This window comes from Diaphorina citri, unplaced genomic scaffold, assembly GCF_000475195.1.
Source record: "Diaphorina citri unplaced genomic scaffold, Diaci psyllid genome assembly version 1.1 scaffold566, whole genome shotgun sequence".
Taxonomy (NCBI): domain Eukaryota; kingdom Metazoa; phylum Arthropoda; class Insecta; order Hemiptera; family Psyllidae; genus Diaphorina; species Diaphorina citri.
In genome coordinates, this window is record NW_007378000.1 from 43,191 (window position 1) to 67,961 (window position 24,771).

Below are 24,771 nucleotides of genomic sequence, written 5' to 3' on the forward strand. Positions count from 1 at the left end.
GCACCCTTGCCAGGTACCTGCCTAACTTGGTGAAAGCCGACTCCACACGGTCTGATTTTGTCAATATGAAAACTGACCTACCTATGTAGGTAGAACATGAATAGGTCATCGATCGACGCGACGGCCGTCGACTAAATGTGGACACACCTATAGATGTGCTACAGAAATTGACTGCGAAGGGAAGGCATTTTTCGGTCTCTGAGTCATTTCGCTCTATTTCGAGAGATTTGGCAAAAGGCACAAAGCACAAAGCAAGAGAAAAAAAGTTCTAGGAAAAAGACACTGAAAATCCAGGTAGGTAGTTGGAAATTTTTTCAGACCGTGTGTAGTCGCCCTATAAAATCATTCGATATCCTGACAACCAATCAGAATCGAGGAAAAATTGGACGCAGTAAACTTTTTCTTTCTACGCACTTTGAATCAGCTAGCAAGTTCCAAGTTCAGTTCTGGGCAAGCACGGAAACAGTCGATCGGGAGTCGGTTAATTGTGATTTTATTTTTGTGTTTTTCAAACTTTGTTCTTTTCTGTTAGTAAAATAGGTAAGTCAAATTAAGGAATCCAGTTTATTATTATTATTTTTTTAAATTTTTTAATCCAGTTTAAATGTTTGGAAATATTAAACAAGGTTATTTATGTGGTGAATGAATATTTGGGTCCTTTCGGACATACCTACCTACCTACCTACCTACCGTTCGAAATTTATAGTGAAGTAGACAAACTAAAGTAAAATTCGTCCAGTTAAAACTGGGACCTCACTTCGTTCGTTAATAGAAAATGTTACAATACTGAAAAGTGACATCTGTTCAGGCTGAATATTTAGTTTGCTGCACAAGGTTGCATTCATGATAAATGTTAGACCCTTTTTCAAAGTTAGTTGTAATTATAAGAAGTGTACCTACATATCTACCTATCCTTCAACCTCTAATTTTAAAATGATGAGCATAAAAAATGTCAAACTGGAAAATTGACTGGTAAATAATATTCAAACTATCATTCATCTGTGAGGTCATTTTAGATTAGAGTGAAATGAAACGTTACGTTTACATCTGACGTAAAAAAAAACTTCAAAGGTCAGCATCAAATTCAACTGGAACATTTCTCGTTTTTTTTCCATCCCAAACCTTTTGTCGTTTAATCTCTTCCGAAGTGAGTTTCGTTTGGTTTTATGTTTATTTCATCGTGTTTACTTTTTTGTGCCGGTGTGCAAAGGTTTCGTGTCCAAAGGTTTTCGCTTTTTCGGAAAAACGAGGTTGAATTTCATTTACCAAATTAATTCCTCTTTTAAAACTTGTGTCTTTTTTTCTCTCTCCTTCTCCTGTACCTCGACTTTTCTGTTTGGGTACGTTTGCTTTTGAGAGTCCCGGCTCGGGATGAAAGTTTCTTATAATTTTCAATCTACCTGTTGTTAAGTGTTGGGGTTACCCCTGTAAAGAAAGAAATGGTTTGTGCGTTAAATGTTTGGCACATTGCATATGTAATATTAATTGCAGGCATTCATACAAAATATATACACGTTGTGGTAGGAAAATTTTGTTGTTCAAGTTCACCACTTGTAGCGTGTGTACTAGGTGTCAAAGCTATTTTGTTGGGTCCAAAAGGAGTCCCAGAAAAAAGGACCAAATTCTATGGCTGTTCTTTGAAGTAATCAATCTTGTAGATCAGCACGGGACGATTACTTAACACCTACAATCCTACATAGGTGATACTTGTCCGTTTCCTATGATTAGAGCCGCGTTTGTTGTGGGACCCCATTACTTTCTTCTCTTCCAAGTTCGTAGGTACAAAAAAAGGAAGGGAGGGGGAGGAGAAGTAGAGAAAGAGAGATAGGGTGGGAGAGAGAGACTGAAAACATGAAAACCAAAACAAAACCTCTGTCACGTAGCAGGAATTAAAAATATAAATTAGAAGAAAGAAATATAATTAGTTTTTTAGCTCTCCCTTCTCTCCCTTTCCTTCTCCCCCTCCCTCCCACTACAAAGATACAATGTGTAGTTAGCCCTAACAACAAATTGAGGGGGTAAAAAAGAAAAATAAGTGCCTTCCTGTGCCTTCTATAGGCTAAGCAATGACCGTAAGGAGGAAAAACTAAACGAAAAATCGTATAGCTAAAACTTTGAAGATAAGAACTCAGATCGTTGATTCAATGGCAACATGGTTTAGAATGTTTAGATCGTATCAGATATGTACTTGTATAGGTATTCAAGAAGTCGTGGATTTAAAGATTAGGCAGGATATAAGTTATCTATAAGAGATAAGACCTTATAAAGACGTTATTATACGTAAAGGATGACAGTGTATGCTTTGAACCCGTGAGCTATTGTGCTCAGACCTAGTCGAGTGGAAAAGCTGAGAGTGAACGTCTCTTCTCCTCCTTCTCCTCTTTATATCCTCTCTTCCTTTTTCTCCTCCTATCCCACTCTTCTTCTCTTCCTTTCCCGCATCTCTTACTTTTCTTCCTCAAGTTCCTTCTCCCTCATTCGTTATCGTCCTTCTCCCTTTCTTCCATTTCTCCTTCCTTCCTTATATTCTGGCTTCTTTCTCGCCCTCCTATTTGATTTCTCTTTTCATATTTTCTTCATCTCTCAATATAAATAGTTCCCTGTTGTCCTATTTAAGACAACTATGACGTTGTCTTCTCTTGTACTCTCAAACTTGTACCAGAAGAATGATTCGAGATATTAGTTGAGGACGCGTACATGGTATTGCCACATACTCCATAGAGTCATACTCTGATCTTTGTGTTCGTTTAGTTCTTTTTTAATATTTACCACAGGATTTTCCTGTTTCCTAATGTTATCTTGTCTGTCCTCGATTTCCTCCACATCCAGCAACATATCCAGTTATCCAGAGCTCCATAGTGGACATCAAGTTCACCCAGAAAACACTATTCTTCCTCCTTCAGCTCCCATGGCGTAGTGGTCACTGCGCTCGCATTGCACGCGGGAGACCCGGGGTCGATTCCCGGCGGGGTCAAGAAATGATTGATTCCGTGACTGACTGTTGCGGGGCCCACTCAGCCTCGTGAGTAAAATGAGTAGCTATGACATATAAATGCGCATAGCGACCGGTGCCAGCATGGTAGGTAAACATTGTATGTTAGGATTATTGAGATATTGGGAAAATCCTAAAATGCTGCAGTGAGCACCAAAATTGTGACATAATAACACAGAGAAACTGCATTTACATTTACATTATTCTTCTTCCCTCCTCCTTCTCCATCCCTCCTTCCTACGTTATCTTTTCAGCCTTCCCCCTATCTTCTACTTCTTCCTTCCCTTTTCCAGTTGTTTCTTCCCTCTTCTCTTCTTCCTCTTTTTTTTTATCTCCAATTCACATTCCTTTGTTATTCCTTTTACTACTTCTTCCTCCTCTTCTTTTTCCTTTTCCTCCAATTTTTGGTGGGTATCTAATTTATCTACTGTAATATTCTTCCCCTTTTCTCGCCTACCTCGTTCTCCTCCATCCCTCCTTCCTACGTTATCTTTACAGCCTTCCCCCTATCTTCTACTTCTTCCTTCCCTTTTCCAGTTGTTTCTTCCCCCTTCTCTTCTTCCTCTTCTTTTTACATCTCCAATTCACTTTCCTTTGTTATTCCTTTTACTACTTCTTCCTCCTCTTCTTTTTCCTTTTCCTCCAATTTTTGGTGGGTATCTAATTTATCTACTGTATTGTACTTACGGAGGCCTCAGAGGCCTCAGATACTTATCTGATTTTGTACATTTTTATTCAGGCATTATTTTAAGAGCTTGTTGTCAATATTATACTGTACAAATAAAGGCTATTACTATTGTCTCTACTCTCTACAGTTTATCTATGAATCTTATCTCCTCTGTTACTAACTTACTTACTTTCCATTTCCGGAACCAGACCAAATTCCATGGCTGTTCTTTGAAGTAATCAATCTTGTAGATCAGCTCGGGACGATTACTTAACACCTATCCAACACCTACAATCCTACATAGGTGATACTTGTCCGTTTCCTATGATTAGAGCCGCGTTTGTTGTGGGACCCCATTACTTTCTTCTCTTGTTTTACAGAGGAGAAAAAACTGTTCATTTCCCGTTCATAAATTTTCAAATGTTTTTCACTAAAAGTTTCATTTCTTTCGCCTCCTCCCTTCTCCGTTTGAGTCCGGGCGGGAAATGCTTTTGTTTTTATTAAAATGGAGGGAGAAATAAGCTTTAATCATCTTTTACAATGACATGGCGATGGTGGGTCCTAAGGTATTTCCTTCAAAACTCTCTGGTGATGACGAATACAGTCGTTTTTGTTTAATAGTCCGTTTTTGCTGGTTGTCACTGTAAATACAATATTGGTTGTTTTTTTTCGTATAGGTACCTACATCTACTTACCTAACTAATACATAACTTTTTTTAATTACAAATCCAACCTCCAAGTCAAACTTCAAATGTCTTGCTTTTTTATACAAACTTCATGGGTGACACGTTTAGGGATCTCCTTCCTGACTATATGATGACGAATACAGTCGTTTTTGTTTAATAGTCCGTTTTTGCTGCTTGTCACTGTAAATACAATAATATTGAAACAACGAATATTATTCGTTGTTTTTTTCGTATAGGTACCTACATCTACTTACCTAACTAATACATAACTTTTTTTAATTACGAATCCAACCTCCAAGTCAAACTTCAAATGTCTTGCTTTTTTATACAAACTTCATGGGTGACACGTTTAGGGATCTCCTTCCTGACTATACTGTCATCTGGATTTTCAACTTTTGCAATACCCTCTCTTACGGGAACAAAAACTAATTTTAAAGATTAAGTTGAATATCTTGTATGTCGCATTTTTGTTCTTGTAATGTTCAGTTAAATCAGTATACTTGGTCTTGGATTTCTCGTTTCTTAATCCACACAAGATGTTGAACAAACCCCTAAACAACATCTATCCAAAAAGGAAATAAAACTCACTGCTTTACAAGGTAACAAATTAGATCCACTTTGGAAGAAAAAAGACGACAAATGTCTGATATATCGGAAGACATAAACGTAAAGAATAGAAACTTACAGGCAAAAGGAAAGAACACAAGCGAATCTCGCGCGTTTATGATAAATGGCGAGAAATTATGAATGAAAAATGATCACAACGCCCTGGCAGTAAGTACAACAATTACGGGGAGTCTTATTTTCCTTATTACCTGTAATTTAACATTATTTTCTTCTCTCCTTCCTTTTCCTTACATCTGCTGCTTTGTCTTCTCCTTTCCCTTTCTTCGTGTGCTCCTCTGTCTTTTGCCTCTCGGTTATCTGCCATGTTTCGCTTTGTTCTGTCCTTGAAATTTTCCTTCTTGTTTTGTATTGTCTGTTTCTTTATTAATCCTCTTTTTTCCACCTACTCGTTCTATTTCTCCTCACTTTTTTTGCTTGTCTTTTTCCTCTGTCTTTTGCCTCTCGGTTATCTGCCATGTTTCGCTTTGTTCTGTCCTTGAAATTTTTCTTCTTGTTTTGTATTGTCTGTTTCTTTATTAATCCTCTTTTTTCCACCTACTCGTTCTATTTCTCCTCACTTTTTTTGCTTGTCTTTTTCCTTCATCATTTTATTTTCATTATTTCTGTGAATCCTTCTTTGAATATCTTGTGTATTATTTTTTTCTCATTCTTTTCTTACTTCGCTTCCCTACTTAACTCTTCTTACTTTTCTGGTACTGATACCCTCTCTTCCTTATCCCATTGTTCCTCAAAGTACCAATAGTTCTAAATTAAAATGGACGCGGCACATAAGGGATCAGGAAGAGACCGCCTTAACATAATAATAACAACCTATCGGTAGATCCTTATTTATTCTGATATTCAGGCAATGATACTTACCTGTTTAATAAAAACATGAGGTGCCATCAGGATCGATAAGTAACATGCGAATGTGATTAGCTACATAGTATTGCTTTAGAGTTTTATAGCATTATTTTTACTCTTTTATTGCACAAATAAAGACCATTACTATTACCTTACCTAGTAGGTATTCTTGTTTTTATAGCATTATTTTTACTCTTTTATTGCACAAATAAAGACCATTACTATTACCTTACCTAGTAGGTATTCTTGTTGGAAAAAAAGTATGTTGTGAGGAGGGGCCATTGCCGGAGTTAGCACCGGGGCTCGGTTAGGCTGAGAACGATCCTGAGAGCCGTTATAGTAACTACATGTGGGTTTTATGACTTTGCCTATCTTCATGTAAATTTCCATTCCACCATGCACGTATCTTATGAGATCGTAATCTATACATGTGGCATACAAATGACATTAGCTTGTGCGAGAGCTTTCAAGCATGCTAACATCATTAGTTTTGCTATTGTTGGCTAATTGATTTGTCAGAAAGAGCTGCTCTTTACTCTCTGAATAACAAAGTAATACAAACAGGATTATGGGCTATCTCATTACGAGTTCTGGCTAATACAGGGTTAAAAAAAAAAATGCCCCCTTGAACAGTTTTCTTTGGCCTTGTTGTGCTTCGTACAATCTGCACCTTTGCACTCTTCAATTTCCAAAATAGTCCTATCCCTTTTGACTTTTTGACCCTTTTTTATTCAACTCAGAGGCTGAGTAAAATGTGGAACTCATTTTGAAACTATTCAACTTAGTCTTGCAGAGTGCAGAGCAGAGAGTCTTGCAGAGTGTATGGAAGAATAGACTCTGAAAACTCGGATTCTTCTTCTTCCCCTCCTCCGCTCCCTCCTTCTCCTCCTCTTCCTTCTCCTCCTTGTTCTTCATCTTCTTCTTCTCCTTTTCCTCTTCCTTCTTGTCTTGTCCTCTTTCTTATTCATGTTTTTCTTCTCTTCTCCTTCTTCTTCGCCTTGGTCTCCTTCTCGTTCTACTTCTTCTTCTCCTCCCTCTCCTCTTCCTTCTCCTCCTTGTTCCTCGTCTTCTTCTTCTCCTTTTCCTCTTCCTTCTTGTCTTATCCTCTTTCTTATTCATGTTTTTCTTCTCTTCTCCTTCTTCTTCGCCTAATTCTGATTTCTCTTTTCATATTTTCTTCATCTCTCAATATAGTTCCCTGTTGTCCTATTTAAGACAACTATGACGTTGTCTTCTCTTGTACTCTCAAACTTGTACCAGAAGAATGATTCGAGATGTTAGTTGAGGACGCGTACATGGTTTTGCCACATACTCCATAGAGTCATACTCTGAACTTTGTGTTCGTTTAGTACTTTTTTAATGGTTACCACAGGATTTTCCTGTTTCCTAATGTTGTCTTGTCTGTCCTCGATTTCCTCCACATCTAGGAACATATCCAGTTATACAGAGCTCCATAGTGGACATCAAGTTCACCCAGAAAACATTTCTGACGTACAATGTCGCCAAGTCAATCTCGTCTGACATTGTTCTTGCTGGGGAAATAAAATATTTTCTTTTATCTTTTTTTATACATCTTTTCTGTATGATTTGTGAAAGGAGACAATCTTTATGTTTCTGAAATGAAGATAGAAAACAAGTTGTATACGTTCGTCTTGTGTTTCTTTTTAGTTCATGAAAAAGTTATTACGAAATTCATATCCATTGAAGTCGTATACGTATTTATGGCACAAAAGTCGGTAATGTATTATTCATGGATCTACAGGGATGAAATAAAACATATCAGATGAGATTAAAAAGTAATATGGTGTGTGCTTCATATTAGAAGAATTCTAGGACAATATTTGGCGAAGCGCTAGCAGTGTTAAAATGAGAATGACAACTTGATTATCCTACACCCTCTAAGTCTAAGTTATCTGAAAATCGCTGGAAGATTTTTCAGATTATCGCGTCTGACATTCAAGAAACTAGGGATGCAAAATGTTGATACTTCTAAATAAAGTGCCAGCGAATTAATAGACGTTGCCAAGTCTAACCTCAGTTAGGATTAGGCGCCTTCGTGGCCACAAAATTGGCAACATTGCAGCGGTACACTATTACCATAAACTGTTTATAAGCAACTATTTTCCGAATTATTGAAAGTTTTGAATGGCTTGGAATTTGAGAATGACAACTTGATTATCCTACACCCTCTAAGTCTAAGTTATCTGAAAATCGCTGGAAGATTTTTCAGATTATCGCGTCTGACATTCAAGAAACTAGGGATGCAAAATGTTGATACTTCTAAATAAAGTGCCAGCGAATTAATAGACGTTGCCAAGTCTAACCTCAGTTAGGATTAGGCGCCTTCGTGGCCACAAAATTGGCAACATTGCAGCGGTACACTATTACCATAAACTGTTTATAAGCAACTATTTTCCGAATTATTGAAAGTTTTGAATGGCTTGGAATTTGAAATTGAAACTTTTTTGTGTCGGAGCTGCATAATGAAAATATAAAACACGAAGGAACAAGTGCATTTCTACGAGTTTTGGCAACGTTTCTTCAAAACTTTTTACTTATTGCAGCTTGCAGTTTTGAGAAAAAGAGAACTTTTTTATGACTAAAACAATAAGACATTATTTGTAATTATTTACAAAGTTCTTTCCACACGTAAGTGTAGGTAAGTACTATGTATGTAGGTTACTATTGTGTTCATAAGATTAACATGTTTCAGTCAGAAAACTCGGATATTATAAGTATTTCATCTCTGATACAGAAGCACCGTTAGATTTTACGCTGATCAATTTTGACTGACCCGAGTTAGGAGGACGAGGACCACATGGAGGTTATAAACGGCACGGCTGCCTATGTGCAAAGGTACTCGTATAATCCGTAAATAACAAGCGACAATTATGCCATATGTTACCACGGGAGAGATTAAAATAGCTGGATCGAAGAACTCCTTAAGGAGAACCCTGTCAAAAAAAACCAGAAAAATGAGGAAAAACTAGTAAGAAATTAATACATTAAAGTTAGTCCGAATCATGTTCTTGAAACACGCTATCTAAACGTAAATAACAAGCGACAATTATGCCATATGTTACCACGGGAGAGATAATAGCTGGATCGAAGAACTCCTTAAGGAGAACCCTGTCAAAAAAACCAGAAAAATGAGGAAAAACTAGTAAGAAATTAATACATTAAAGTTAGTCCGAATCATGTTCTTGAAACACGCTATCTAAAAGCTTTACCGGCTAGTGTTGGCAATATAAAATATATCACATAACCAATTATTATGCATACAATGCATACCAAGTAACGCTTAACAAATGCAAATAGAACGAGTTTGATTCATTACCAGAGATTAGTAGAGGAAATAATCACGCCTTTTGTAAATTGCACTACAAATTGTCGGCGAAGTGTGTATTGTATTGTTGATGTCGATCTCCTCTTTATACCCTCTCTTCCTTTTTCTCCTCCTATCCCACTCTTCTTCTCTTCCTTTCCTGCATCTCTTACTTTTTCTTCTTCAAATGCCTTCTCCCTCATTCGTTATCGTCCTTCTCCCTTTCTTCCATTTCTCCTTCCTTCCTTATATTCTGGCTTCTTTCTCGCCCTCCTATTATGTCGATGGGTATTATATTTATTGTCGAGGAAAAATGGATTGTCAATATGTCACTAGGAAGTATGAAGTAAGTGATAATACCTGATGTTGTATTCAAAGAGTTACTTGTATACTTATGCTTGCTGTGAGTGTGATGCTGAATCAAGGTTGCTATCTAGTATCGAGTATTCAAGCTGCTTGGGGAATCAGGTTTGATACCTAATCTGTTGGAGACTGACAGTCCCTTAAATAATGTGTGATGCGAAGTTCATAATGGGCTGTTCAGTCCTCACCCGTACACCCTGTATATTTCGAACAATATTTCGCATGTTATAACCTTGTTGTTGGAACTTTCGTGACTCATAAAAGTAAACAGCTAGCAGAAATCTTACCATGGGAGGAGAAGGAAGGAGAGAATCAGAAGGATGTAAAGCTGGGACGGGGAGGAAGAAATTATATCACACTTAAGTTTAGTTAAAGTTATGAGAACGGACAGGGAGGAGGGGGGGACGCTATGTTTTATTAGATATACATATGTAGTATACTTGAGTCTACACTACATGGATGGAGATGAAACAGTTTTTGATGGGAAATTATACGGTGCTCTACAACATCATAATGCTGTACATAGAATACTTCTACTGAAAATGTAATACTCTACCTCATGGCATACATCAACTTGTGCTGTTTACTGTGCTGTGTTGTAATGAGAAATTTATACCCTTATTAACTCTATTCGTGAAGTATTCTATTTTTGACGTCGTCTCTTATTAAGTCATAAAAGTTGAAACGTTTTCAGATATCGTGAATTCTGAAAGAGTAATGCAATTAAGTTTTTAAACCTCTCTTGTACCTACATAATTGGATGGCATAAAACATTAAATTTACTAGTTTGTGGTTGATCTCGTGGTTCAAGTTCAAACACAGTAGCCACATTGCAATAAAGTCACTTTTAAAACCCCAGTAAAATATGGTGGATATTTTCAATTCTTTCTAGAGGAGGTTATTTCCAAAATCCCAAGGCCCTAATAGGTACTAATGAAAGAACATTTTTCGGACCCTAATTCTTCCCTGACCCATATTTTTCCCCCAGAGCCAAAAATTCCATTTAATCCGTTAATAATGTTAAAATGTCGATGGAAATTTTTCTGGCATTTACTCGAATTTTCCCTTTATGCGAAAACGTCGGATATGGATATTTTCAATTCTTTCTAGAGGAGGTTATTTCCAAAATCCCAAGGCCCTAATGCTAAAGAAAGATATCATTTTTTGAACACTAATTCTTCCCCCAGAGCCAAAAAATCCATTTAATCCGTTAATAATGTTAAAATGTCGATGGAAATTTTTCTGGCATTTACTCGAATTTTCCCTTTATGCGAAAACGTCGGATAGTTTTCCCAGAAGATCCCCAGTGTTACCATCACCATCAACAGATATTATACAATCCTACCCAATCCAAACTGAAAATGTAATAAAAACTCCAAACTTTTGTTCGGTTAATCTGACTCCAGAATTTTGTTCGCGAAAAAGGCTTTCGTGACCACATATGGAAAAACTCTCTGACGGGAAACGAACTTTTGTTCGGTTAATCTGACTCCAGAATTTTGTTCGCGAAAAAGGCTTTCGTGACCACATATGGAAAAACTCTCTGACGGGAAACTTTGGGAAACAGATTCATAAGTTTGTAACTTTTTGATACATATCACTCTGGTCCCCGGGGAGCTTTACTTAAAAGTATAAAATTTCTTTATCACTCTTTACAGCTCTGCTTAGAGTTTCCCCAATTTCCAGTGGCAGATGTGAGAACCCACATACATAGCAATAACCCATTGATACCGATCTCGCTGCTACAGCGATCGCACGAGACAAATAATCCTAGCTAAAATTCTATGTCTAGCTAAAATTTCATCCTGGTCATGTAGAAATTTGATTAATACATCCTTGAGTTATATCTTATCCGTCTAGGTTTGCAAACTGGATCTGTAACTCTGGGATTGAGTATCATTCGTATCCGTGTAGGAGCGAGACTGAAAATTTGCAAAATGTGAAACACATTCCCTAATTTTATCTAAGGAGAATTTTTCCTCAGAAACTTTTCCTTTTTCCTCCTTGTTTTTAGCAAAATATCTGGTTACATCATGCTTGTTTTTCTAGAAATTGTTTATCCTTTCCTCCATTCACCATGAGATATTCCTTCAACTATACTGACTCCATCAGACTAGTGAATCAGAACATGGAATCAAGAATTAATACGCTCTGGCACTCAAAGCCACATTGAACAATAGATATCTACATTTTTAATAGCCTGGATGAACTTAGAAAAGTTACTTTATATCGATGTGCATATAAACTCCCATGAAGGGTAAACAAATCACCATCAGATATTCCTTCAACTATACTGACTCCATCAGACTAGTGAATCAGAACATGGAATCAGGAATTAATGCGCTCTGGCACTCAAAGCCACATTCAACAATCTTAATAAATAAAATTAGAGAACCTTTTTAATTTCCAATAGAAACGTAGAAAAAGATATAACATTTTTGAAAATGAGAAACAGCGAGAAGTTATGCTCTCCCTTTCCTTCTCCCCCTCCCTCCCACTACAAAGATACAATGTGTAGTTACCCCTAACAACAAATTGAGGGGGTAAAAAAGAAAAATAAGTCCCTTCCTGTGCCTTCTATAGGCTAAGCAATGACCGTAAGGAGGAAAAACTAAACGAAAAATCGTATAGCTAAAACTTCGAAGATAAGAACTCAGATCGTTGATTCAATGGCAACATGGTTTAGATTAGAATGTTTAGATCGTATCAGATATGTACTTGCATAGGTATTCAAGAAGTCGTGGATTTAAAGATTAGGCAGGATATAAGTTATCTATAAGAGATAAGACCTTATAAAGACGTTATTATACGTAAAGGATGACAGTGTATGCTTTGAACCCGTGAGCTATTGTGCTCAGACCCAGTCGAGTGGAAAAGCTGAGAGTGAACGTCTCTTCTTCTCCTCCTTCTCCTCTTTATACCCTCTCTTCCTTTTTCTTCTCCTATCCCACTCTTCTTCTCTTCCTTTCCTGCATCTCTTACTTTTCTTCCTCAAGTTCCTTCTCCCTCATTCGTCCAGAGCTATTACTATTGTCTCTACTCTCTACAGTTTATCTATGAATCTTATCTCCTCTGTTACTAACTTACTTACTTTCCATTTCCGGAACCACCTTTAAATCTTGAACTTCCAGAAGTTTGCAACTTGAACAGCTCTCTGGTTGGCCTCCTTTAGGTCATCGTGTGTGGATGTTGTTGTTGGGAATACCACCACCAATATCTTGTTTCTAAATTGTGAAACTTGTCTTCTGTTTCAGTTTCAACGACATCCCCAGCACATGGTGGCAGGTGACCACTATTCTGGCCGGCGCCGGTAGTGCCATTACGCTGGTAGTAGCCGTGCTGGCCATATCTGCCTGCTGTGTCTCCTACGTGATCCATCCAGCCACTGCTAAGCTGGCAGGCATGCTGCAGTTAATAGCAGGTAAGACTAGCAACTAGCAAGAGGGCTAAACGACTCAGCAAATTTTCTTCAGGAGTATACATCCCGAATTCCAAGTAATGCCCAGTGAACTAGGCTTGCCAAACGTCCCGAATTGGCCGGGACAGTCCCGAATTTCAGGGGGTGTCCCGGCGTCCCGTTCAGTTTTTCATTTTGCGGCAACATTGCAGCGGTACACTATTACCATAAACCGTTTATAAGCAACTATTTTCCGAATTATTGAAAGTTTTGAATGGCTTGGAATTTGAAATTGAAACTTTTTTGTGTCGGAGCTGCATAATGAAAATATAAAACACGAAGGAACAAGTGCATTTCTACGAGTTTTGGCAACGTTTCTTCAAAACTTTTTACTTATTGCAGCTTGCAGTTTTGAGAAAAAGAGAACTTTTTTATGACTAAAACAATAAGACATTATTTGTAATTATTTACAAAGTTCTTTCCACACGTAAGTGTAGGTAAGTACTATGTATGTAGGTTACTATTGTGTTCATAAGATTAACATGTTTCAGTCAGAAAACTCGGATATTATAAGTATTTCATCTCTGATACAGAAGCACCGTTAGATTTTACGCTGATCAATTTTGACTGACACGAGTTAGGAGGACGAGGACCACATGGAGGTTATAAACGGCACGGCTGCCTATGTGCAAAGGTACTCGTATAATCCGTAAATAACAAGCGACAATTATGCCATATGTTACCACGGGAGAGATTAAAATAGCTGGATCGAAGAACTCCTTAAGGAGAACCCTGTCAAAAAAAACCAGAAAAATGAGGAAAAACTAGTAAGAAATTAATACATTAAAGTTAGTCCGAATCATGTTCTTGAAACACGCTATCTAAAAGCTTTACCGGCTAGTGTTGGCAATATAAAATATATCACATAACCAATTATTATGCATACAATGCATACCAAGTAACGCTTAACAAATGCAAATAGAACGAGTTTGATTCATTACCAGAGATTAGTAGAGGAAATAATCACGCCTTTTGTAAATTGCACTACAAATTGTCGGCGAAGTGTGTATTGTATTGTTGATGTCGATGGGTATTATATTTATTGTCGAGGAAAAATGGATGTCAATATGTCACTAGGAAGTATGTGATAATACCTGATGTTGTATTCTCCCGCGTGCAAGGCGAGCGCAGTGGCCACTACGCCATGGGGCTGACTTACAAAGAGAATTAGTTACTTGTATACTTATGCTTGCTGTGAGTGTGATGCTGAATCAAGGTTGCTATCTAGTATATCGAGTATTCAAGCTGCTCGGGGAATCAGGTTTGATACCTAATCTGTTGGAGACTGACAGTCCCTTAAATAATGTGTGATGCGAAGTTCATAATGGGCTGTTCAGTCCTCACCCGTACACCCTGTATATTTCGAACAATATTTCGCATGTTATAACCTTGTTGTTGGAACTTTCGTGACTCATAAAAGTAAACAGCTAGCAGAAATCTTACCATGGGAGGAGAAGGAAGGAGAGAATCAGAAGGATGTAAAGCTGGGACGGGGAGGAAGAAATTATATCACACTTAAGTTTAGCTAAAGTTATGAGAACGGACAGGGAGGAAGGGGGGGGCTATGTTTTATTAGATATACCTACATGGTATACTTGAGTCTACACTACATGGATGGAGATGAAACAGTTTTTGATGGGAAATTATACGGTGCTCTACAACATCATAATGCTATACATAGAATACTTCTACTGAAAATGTAATACTCTACCTCATGGCATACATCAACTTGTGCTGTTTACTGTGCTATGTTGTAATGAGAAATTTATACCCTTATTAACTCTATTCGTGAAGTATTCTATTTTTGACGTCGTCTCTTATTAAGTCATAAAAGTTGAAACGTTTTCAGATATCGTGAATTCTGTGAACCACAGTTTCAACCAGAAAAACATCAACTACATAGACCAAACGGAGTTGAAGTAGACTTTGAGCTATTCCTGTTACCTAAAGATACCTATTTCGTTTTCCAATCACTGAACCTATTTGACACTTCTGTGATTCTCTTCCATTCCTGAGTGACTCTACAATGTAGATTTGTAGATGCATAGTCCATTCCCTCGTACCTGTCTAGATTTACATATTTTAGTATTTAAAGCTTCAAACAGTTCAAACATCTCTCCTTAAAAACCTTAGTACGAATAGTTATACAGTGACGTTAAATGCGTAAAAAGTTTTAAATATGACAGAACTTTGAATATTTGGATTATGTAGAGGATATTACGAGTCATAGTAACATAATCTCTATAGGTATGAGAAATTCGGTGCTAACTATCTATTGATTCAAAAGGGTTAAAGCACTTAATTTGGGAAAAAGAGATATTGCTAATTTTCCAACCCTAGCAGGCTCAGGTTTCTTTAGAATTGCCGTCACGGGGTTAGTTTGCGGTTAAAGCGAGGGATTTGGTAGGTGAAATTGTTTAGAAGAATTCAGTAACATAATCTCTATAGGTATGAGAAATTCGGTGCTAACTATCTATTAATTCAAAAGGGTTAAAGCACTTAATTTGGAAAAAAGAGATATTGCTAATTTTCCAACCCTAGCATCAGGCTCAGGTTTCTTTAGAATTGCCGTCACGGGGTTAGTTTGCGGTTAAAGCGAGGGATTTGGTAGGTGAAATTGTTTAGAAGAATTCCTGCGGTTAGAGCTTTTCATAATTTGGGACTTTGTCTTTACAAGTGTTTTTGAGGAGTGTAAAATAGGGAACATGGTGAATACCCGTGAAACAGGTGCCGAATTTTGCTTGAGAATCAACAGGTCTGAATGCTTTTGAAGATGCTTAATATGTTGTACATCCCATTTAAATTAATAGCGGTCTTCTTTTGAAATTACTGTATGTGGTGCCGTTATTTAGGACTATTACATGATTGTGATACCGAATAAAATCAAATTTAGAAGGGCAGTCGTACAGCTTCTTTTTCTTCTTTTGGTTAGAGCTCTTCATAATTTGGGACTTTGTCTTTACAAGTGTTTTTGAGGAGTGTAAAATAGGGAACAGGGTGAATACCCGTGAAACAGGTGCCGAATTTTGCTTGAGAATCAACAGGTCTGAATGCTTTTGAAGATGCTTATGTTGTACATCCCATTTAAATTAATAGCGGTCTTCTTTTGAAATTCCTGTATGTGGTGCCGTTATAAGACTATTACATGATTGTGATACCGAATAAAATCAAATTTAGAAGGGCAGTCGTACAGCTTCTTTTTCTTCTTTTCCTTCTTCTTCGTATTCTGCTAGAATTTCTTTCCTCCTTGATGTCCTTGTCCTGTCCCTTTCTCCTGCGTCTCGTCCTTTCATCACCACACACACGTAATATAGTTTTCTTCAATTTTCCTTTTTTTCTCTCTCAGCAAAGGATATTTTCTTCGAGGACTTCCTTTTCACTACAAGAGAGGGGGGGTTCAAAAACCTTCTCTTCCATTTCTATTGAAAACTCGTCTCCATTTCCTGTCCACTGCGTGCCCATTGCTTTTCCATTTCCCCAAGTCTCGTCCTTTCATCACCACACACACGTAATATAGTTTTCTTCAATTTTCCTTTTTTCTCTCTCAGCAAAGGATATTTTCTTCGAGGACTTCCTTTTCACTACAAGAGAGGGGGGGGTTCAAAAACCTTCTCTTCCATTTCTATTGAAAACTCGTCTCCATTTCCTGTCCACTGCGTGCCCATTGCTTTTCCATTTCCACATCCACGTGCTTTCCTTCCTACCGTTTTTCTTTGCCTTTGTGTTATCCTTTCCACATCTCTTCTTTTCCCCCATAATCTATGTCTAATGTATCCTCCATCCTCACGTCTACTCTTCTATCATTCCTCAGGCCCCCCCAATCTTCGTCCATTTCTTCTTTTTTCCTTCCCACCGTTTTTCTTTGCCTTTGTGTTATCCTTTCCACATCTCTTCTTTTCCCCCATAATCTATGTCTAATGTATCCTCCATCCTCACGTCCACCGTTTTTCTTTGCCTTTGTGTTATCCTTTCCACATTCTCCTTTTCCCCTATAATCTATGTCTAATGTATCCTCCATCCTCACGTCTACTCTTCTATCATTCCTCAGGCCCCCCCAATCTTCGTCCATTTCTTCTTTTCCCCTATTTACATGGTTTTTTCTGTATCTATTTCTTTTCTCCTTGGTGTGTCCACCTCTCCCTGAACCCTTTTTCTTTAACCTTTTTCTATCTTGAATACTTTTTCCTCTTCTCCTTGACGTATTCCTCCTGATCTCCCATTTCTAGGTATTATCTAGGTAACTAGGTATATCTCGGGGTTTTCTATTTCCTTACTGGTGACCATCACGCACACAACCTTGTCTTTTCAGACTTTGGAATTTATCTGCAGGGGATTGAAGCGCCCTGATCTCCCATTTCTAGGTATTATCTAGGTAACTATGTATTTCCTAGGTAACTAGGTATATCACGGGGTTTTCTATTTCCTTACTGGTGACCATCACGCACACAACCTTGTCTTTTCAGACTTTGGAATTTATCTGCAGGGGATTGAAGCGCTTGTTATTCCATGGAGTTTCTTTCTTTGTAGCAGTTTTTCTAATGGACCAAGAAAAGGTGTCAAACCCTGATTTAATAGACTGTATTGGTGTAATACTGATGGCTAGAGAGCAAGACTGCTGTTAATCCTCTCTGTGGTCATTTGAGGGAGGAGAAATTTCCCAATGCCATTAAACCCCATATCATCTGACGACATTATCAATCTCCACAGGACAAGTGCTGCAAGAAGTAGAGGACAGACTGTATTGTTAGTTTGGCCAGGAAGAAAATCCTGATGAGATTGTGTATTTATATGTTCGTGGATTCGCGTCCCGAATCGACATTTTGGATATTTGGCAAGCCTGGTTGTTGAGAAGAGTACTGAAGGTGACATAGGCTATTTGAATTTGTCATATTCCATCCCGATTCAAAATGGCAGCACCTCAAAATTACGACTCTTATGCCACGCTGATCCCGTACAAAGGACGGGTCAACCACTAGTAGATATCTACATTTTTAATAGCCTGGATGAACTTAGAAAAGTTACTTTATATCGATGTGCATATAAACTCCCATGAAGGGTAAACAAGAACAATAGATATCTATATTTTTATCAGCCTGGATGAACTTAGAAAAGTTACTTTATATCGATCTGCATATAAACTCCCATGAAGGGTAAACAAGGTTCACACTGTAAAGTCCAAAGTACACAAGAAGTGTTCAAGTATGAATGATCCTCTTGGGTAAACAAGGTTCACACTGTAAAGTCCAAAGTACACAAGAAGTGTTCAAGTATGAATGATCCTCTTACTTGTACTCTCATACGAGTATTATCTGCCGAGATATTATACGTATTGTTCTCAAATCCTCTCATTGACTCACACTCCCCTAATAGTCCCCACTTCAGGACTCAGAAGTCTTACTTATCGTCCCTCTCAGGTCACTAAGTCGGCACTGGGAGCTTAGTGTTTGCCAGAGAGAAACGTCTAGCTAGGGACTCTTCAATCATTGATTTTATTTTCCGAAAATGCTTTTCCGAAACCCTTTTGTCACGTATCTTAAATGCATGAACGATACGTCCCTAGAGAGCGTGCTTATAAGGGATACTTTGGATAAAGGTAGTATCCCTGGACTAGGTACGTTTTCAAATGATATTTGGAATGTGAATGCTGAGAGTAAAATAAATGCTGCATACTATGTATCTTTCCTCTGTTCTCTTGTGATGTTTTAACTCAGAGAGCGTGCTTATAAGGGATACTTTGGATAAAGGTAGTATCCCTGGACTAGGTACGTTTCCAAATGATATTTGGAATGTGAATGCTGAGAGTAAAATAAATGCTGCATACTATGTATCTTTCCTCTGTTCTCTTGTGATGTTTTAACTCTTTTTGCTTCTATTTATATTCTTGTGATGTTATCAATAGATAACGTTTCCTGTAGAGGAGAATCCGCAAACAAACGGATACCCTCCTCGCTCTTTAGATTTTATTCGCCCTTCTTTCATTCCATCGCCTCCTTAAAGGTTCAAAGGATTACCAAAGGGTTAACATGGTTTGAAACTTGAAAGTCTGTGGTTTGCATGTCTAATCCTCTTTAAGATAAGGGGAAATTGTTGGATCGAGCCCACTTTTGTGCTTTTTAGCCCCTCCTTACTTTTTCTCTCTTCAGTAGGGTATTATCGACAGTGGAAAAATAAAAGTGCATGAAATTGGAATTAAAGTGTATGAAAATGGAAACATTAAAAAAAAAGTATGAAAACTGGAAAAATGGCTCTTGGGAGATTTTGCTACTGAAGCGACGATAAAGTGCCATGCGCGCCTTTACACGCTGGAGTTAATGAGAAGCGCTTGTTATTCCATGGAGTTTCTTTCTTTCTAGCAGTTTTTCTAATGGAAATGGACCAAGAAAAGGTGTCAAACCCTGTTTTATTAGACTGTGTAATACTGATGGCTAGAGAGCAAGACTGCTGTTAATCCTCTCTGCGGTCATGTGAGGGAGAAAAAATCTCCTAATGCCATTAAACCCCATATCATCTGACGACATTATCAAATATCCACAGGACAAGTGCTGCAAGAAGTAGAGGACAGACTGTATTGTTAGTTTGGCCAGGAAGAAAATCCTGATGAGATTGTGTATTTATATAAGGGGAAGTTTATAAGAGATACCTATATTCTTATACTTAATTACGTGCTCTTATTGAATGCTTTGGAAACTTCTATGCCGATTAAACCTATTCTTGGATTTCTGCTGTACTTACTGTTGGAGTGTTAATTATGTACCTACTCCAAGGTAAAGGTTCTAAGGCTTTAGGCAATAGGGCAGAAGGCAGAGTATTCTATGTAACTTTTGTGAAAAATAATTATCCGAAGAGCCCACTGAAGAAAGGGTGACGATGTATGTAGGTGATTTTAAGAAACTTAGCTGTATCTTTCTTGCCATGTAAGTTTTTTCCTTCCCTTGCCATTCAAATCTTAGCTCAGTACCCCGTTCCTTTACATGTTTTCCCATTCGTTAAAAGGACACGAAATTTAATGAGATAAAAAACCATCATCTCCTATCCCATGGCCTTCTCGTCTGTTCCGTAGCAGACGTCTCCCGGGGGAATTTTTGAGCTATTCTCTTCTTCTTTGTTACGAATAAAAATAAAAAAAAAAGAATCAATTCAAATTTCACTTTGCCTATTAGTTCTCCCGTATGCGAGGATAAAAAATTGCATTGAATGCAAATTAGAAAAAATGCACAAGAGGCCTTGGAAGTATGAGGAGGGATTGAAAAAGAGGCGGAAGAAGAAAATGACAGAAAGAGGGGGAAAGAACAGGAGGGAGAAGGTTGACAAGGAGGAATAAGGCGGAGGGAATGGGGAATAAATGGGAAAGGGATAAAACTAAATTGAGGATCATGATGTTCCTGTTATAGAAAGGGGAAAAAGGATGACGTTCCTGTTAATACTGATGGTTGAGCCATAACATAAAAGGGAGGACTAAGGTGGAGAGAATGGGGAATGAATGGGAAAGGGATAAAATTAAATTGAGGATCATGATGTTCCTGTTATAGAAAGGGGAAAAAGGATGACGTTCCTGTTAATACTGATGGTTGAGCCATAACATAAAATCCCCATAAATGAAAGATTCCCCGAAGGCCCCAGTTTCATTACCTCGAATTTTACCTCTTCAGCGTCCTTCTTTAAGCGTAAAGATATCAAAATAAAACCAGTGTTCAATTTTCCAAGGAACAGAATATCCTAAACATATTTACATAACTTATAACACTATCACTTTTGTGTTCTATGTGTGATTCTTAATTGCATCGTTTTACATTACTGTGAACATCTAAAGAACTGCTTTGCCAATGTTCTCAGAAAGCAATTGAAGTCAATGTGCAGGGGTATGCAGGATTTGAAAATTGCTAAAATATCATGAGGGAATCATAAAACCGAATATTACTCGTACTTATGCAATATGCATGTCTGTTGTTAACATCTTTTATTTTCACATCGAGGACGATTAGTCCAGGGACGAGGCGAGGCAATTTTCGACCCTCGGTCCCAACACTCGAACAGTTTAGTTTTCCTCCCTCTTTTAATTTTTTACGTAGATCAGGATTTATGCTAATTCAGCTATTTCATTCTCTTTCGAGAAAATTATTCGTGGTCTTTCAATCAGCTAGGCTCCTCAATTGATTGTTTTTATTCAAAATGGGTAATTAATAATTTATTTGTTCTTTTTTCTCTTGTTACAGGTAAGATCAATGTTACTCGTACTTCCCAAGTGTTTTCTCTGTGTCTTCCACATCAAAGTAAGTTCAAATATTGTTTTTTATGTCTTTTCTACAGTATACCTACATATGTACAGTAAGTTAGTAACTTCATATCATTCTATACTTGGAATCTAAAGTATGAAAAAGAAACAAGAAAAAGGAGGAGGAGGAGGAGGAAAAGTGGAGAAATGAGAAAATAGAAGGCCAGGCCGAATAGGATATGTAGGAATGGGAGGGGTAGAAGTGGTGGATGAGAGAAAACTAAGAAGAAAAAGGAGGCGCAAAGAGGAAGAGGAGAATTATTATGAAGAGAAAGAAAGAGAATAATAAGAAGGAATGTGAGGAGGAGGAGGAGGAGGAGGAGTGAAGGAGGCAAGGAAAAATACTAGAAGGGAGCGAAAAATATTGGTGAACCGAAGGGGGAAAACTTATGTGTGGATAGGATAAAGTTTATTATTACAATTACTTCTCGGAACAATTTCCAACAAGAGTAATAAGGGCTTGGTTTTTGGTACTTCCCCTAACACTGTAGTTTCCCAAGGCACTTGGTTTCCGCCACTTGGTGAGAAAAGTTGAAAACTTCAAGACTTCAAGAGCTAAAAAAACGGCGTTTTTTTTTCTCTCAAGTAGAGAGAAATTAGATAGAGAAAAAATCCCTTTCCTTTACTTAATGCTTTCTCTCTCTGTCACCCTTATTCTTCCTATTTCTCTCTCCGTTTTTCATTTCATTCTGTCCCACCTTGATAATAATTGTATAGATAGCGAATTATCATAACTTAACACACGCTCTACATGCAGGGTGTACCCATGTTTACTTTATGTACAGGTCATAGTCAGGGTGGCATTGATGTGGACTTTGGTTTTCCTAGAAGTAGAGGTTCCTAGACTACACCATACTATGGCCAAAATCATGAAACTAAATCTACTTAAATTACACCTAGTTTTGTAATATTGTAGAAAGGTGATTATTTTGTAATTTGTAAAATATGCTTTTAATCAAATGCACTTTTTCTTGAGGCTTAATTCAGATTAATTTATCTCACACAAGTTTTGTTTTATGGTAAAAGTAAAATCTTCTTCATGAAAATTAACCTTCCATCTAATTTTGAATAATTATTTACAGTGTTGCAATGCTGTTGCTTAATTAGCTACAGCTTTGAATAATTATTTATCTACAGTTTTGAACAAGAGGAAAAAACAGTCACCGACACCACCCTGTTCTTACAAACCTTCCTACAATTTCTATATCTAACTTGCTTTAGCATTTGCAAATTACAGTCTTATTTCCCGTCCCATCTCCAATCTCATTTCTTCACCTCCACTCCTCCACACGTTGTACGAACACACTCCCAGGTACCATATATTATAAAAAGCTGTTACCAGCGCCGTGGAGGTGGAGGAGAGAGTAGGTAATATTCTAGCAGAGAGCGAAAATATCTGGAGCATCACACATCATAATATCGTCACTTCCAAGGCAACTTCGCGATCACTTGGGAAAAAAATCGCCTTTTTTAATTAGATTTTCATACATATTTTTCAATTCTCAATGTAGGTACTAAACCTGAAACATCCATCCATACCAAGAAGATCTATCGACATTGTATGGAGTATGGAGAGCGATTGATTAGTTTTTATCACCTACCTTTGTAATGACAAAAATTACTGCCAATATTTATAAATTATGAGTTGTTGGATCGAGCCCACTTTTGTGCTTTTTAGCCCCTCCTTACTTTTTCTCTCTTCACTAGGGTATATATTATCGACAGTGGAAAAATTGAAAAGTGTATGAAATTGAAATTAAAGTGTATGAAAATGGAAGCATTAAAAAAAGTATGAAAACTGGAAAAATGGCTCTTGGGAGATTTTGCTACTGAAGCGACGATAAAGTGCCATGCGCGCCTTTACACGCTGGAAATTACATTATCTCCTCGTAATAATATCGTAGAGGATTTCTAATGTGAAAATCGTTCCACGACTTTTACGTACTTATTATGTAATAATATTGAGACCAGTGGCGTAAGAGGGTTTTTCCATTACTATTTTAGAGCTAAATATTCCTGAATCATTACACATTTTTGGTCAATTTGTCAATAGGATTAAGCTGTCGCATGGAACCAAAATAAAACAGGGAAATGTTTCTCTCGAAATCTTAATCTAATACCAATGACTAGAGAGATTGTTTTTCCCATTTTTTTATCTAGCTAAATATTCCACAATCATACGTTTTTTGTCAGTTTGGGCCAGTTTGAAATTTGAATCAAACTCCTATGGAAGCAAAATAAATCACGAAAATATTCCTCTGGAAATCATTATCTAGTCTACATATCAAACCTCTGATTATTTCAAAATATATGTCTACGTAGTACATATCCAAACATATGACCAAAGAGAATATTCGAAATTGTGATAATTTAAATAAACAACAAGCTGGGCCCGTCCCTCCGGGAATTTTTTAGCCCGTAGTTTATTCGATCATGGTTAAAGAATACCTTTGTACCTACCTAATTTGTTTAATATTCAGTTTATTATCATTCTTGATTTGATTTTTTGATTTTACTTTCACGTAATGATTTAAAATCAAGACTAGAGCCCGTTCTCCCTTTATTCCCAATAAAATGTTTAAGTCACCCATCCATTTATTGGCCTTCCTCGGCGTAGCTTAACATAGGTAACGCTAAAACCGGTCTTAAATGATCGACTGAAATGTTATCTAAAACTTTCTCGCTTTGAGTTCATAGGTCGTCGCGAAAAATTTCAAGATCAGAGCTCAACCGGTCTTAAATGATCGGCTGAAGTGTTATCTAAAACTTTCTCGCTTTGAGTTTATAGGTCGTCGCGACAAATTTCAAGATCAGAGCTCATTTGTGTGGGAAAATGTGAAAAAAATCCCCCAAAAACCAGTTTTTTTGGCTTTATGGTTTTCTGGACAAAATTTGCACCACCATTTTCGTGTTCCTGGTAAAAAGACCTTTAATTTGATATATAGGTCGACTAGGTTTGGATAAGTCCTTCTATGGGGACAGACAGACCGACCGACAGACCGACAGACAGACGACACCGAAGCGAATACAATAGTCCGTCCACTATACCTTTTATTATTAGTAATAATAAAGGAAGGACGGACTAAAAAGTGGACATGAAATACCTACATATCTTGGGTTTTTCCAATATCTTAGATTTTCGCTGGTCATCCGTAAAGTATATCTCGCAATGACTGCACGCCACTGATTCAGACATAAACCAGGCAACACCATCTCCAAGGCTGGAGGCTAACAGCAAGTTCCAATCACATAAAATATTTTTGCCTCGTATAATATTACTCCATAATATTGCACTTCATTCCGCCACGCTGATGTCACATGCAGCGCTTTAGTTTTTAATGGGACACGATTTAATGGGCACGAGATTGTGAGACATTTTAATAGGAACACTGTGATTCACATCAGTTTATAATAGATAGAATGTATATTTATGTGTAAAAAGTATAGTAGGTGTAATATGCTTTTGGCCGAGATAATAAATGATCAGATCTTTGACTATTTGTACAGTGAACTGACAAATCATTGACTATCAAAACAAG

The 24,771-nt window shown here is 37.4% G+C and overlaps 1 long non-coding RNA gene across 1 annotated transcript; it reads left to right on the forward strand.

Annotated features, from left to right (window-relative positions):
- Window positions 1-461: 461 nt before the first annotated feature.
- On the forward strand, window positions 462-21,287 carry LOC113467842. Its single transcript, XR_003391782.1, has 3 exons — window positions 462-540; window positions 12,758-12,924; window positions 21,174-21,287. It is a non-coding gene; the product is annotated as an uncharacterized LOC113467842 (long non-coding RNA).
- Window positions 21,288-24,771: the final 3,484 nt, after the last annotated feature.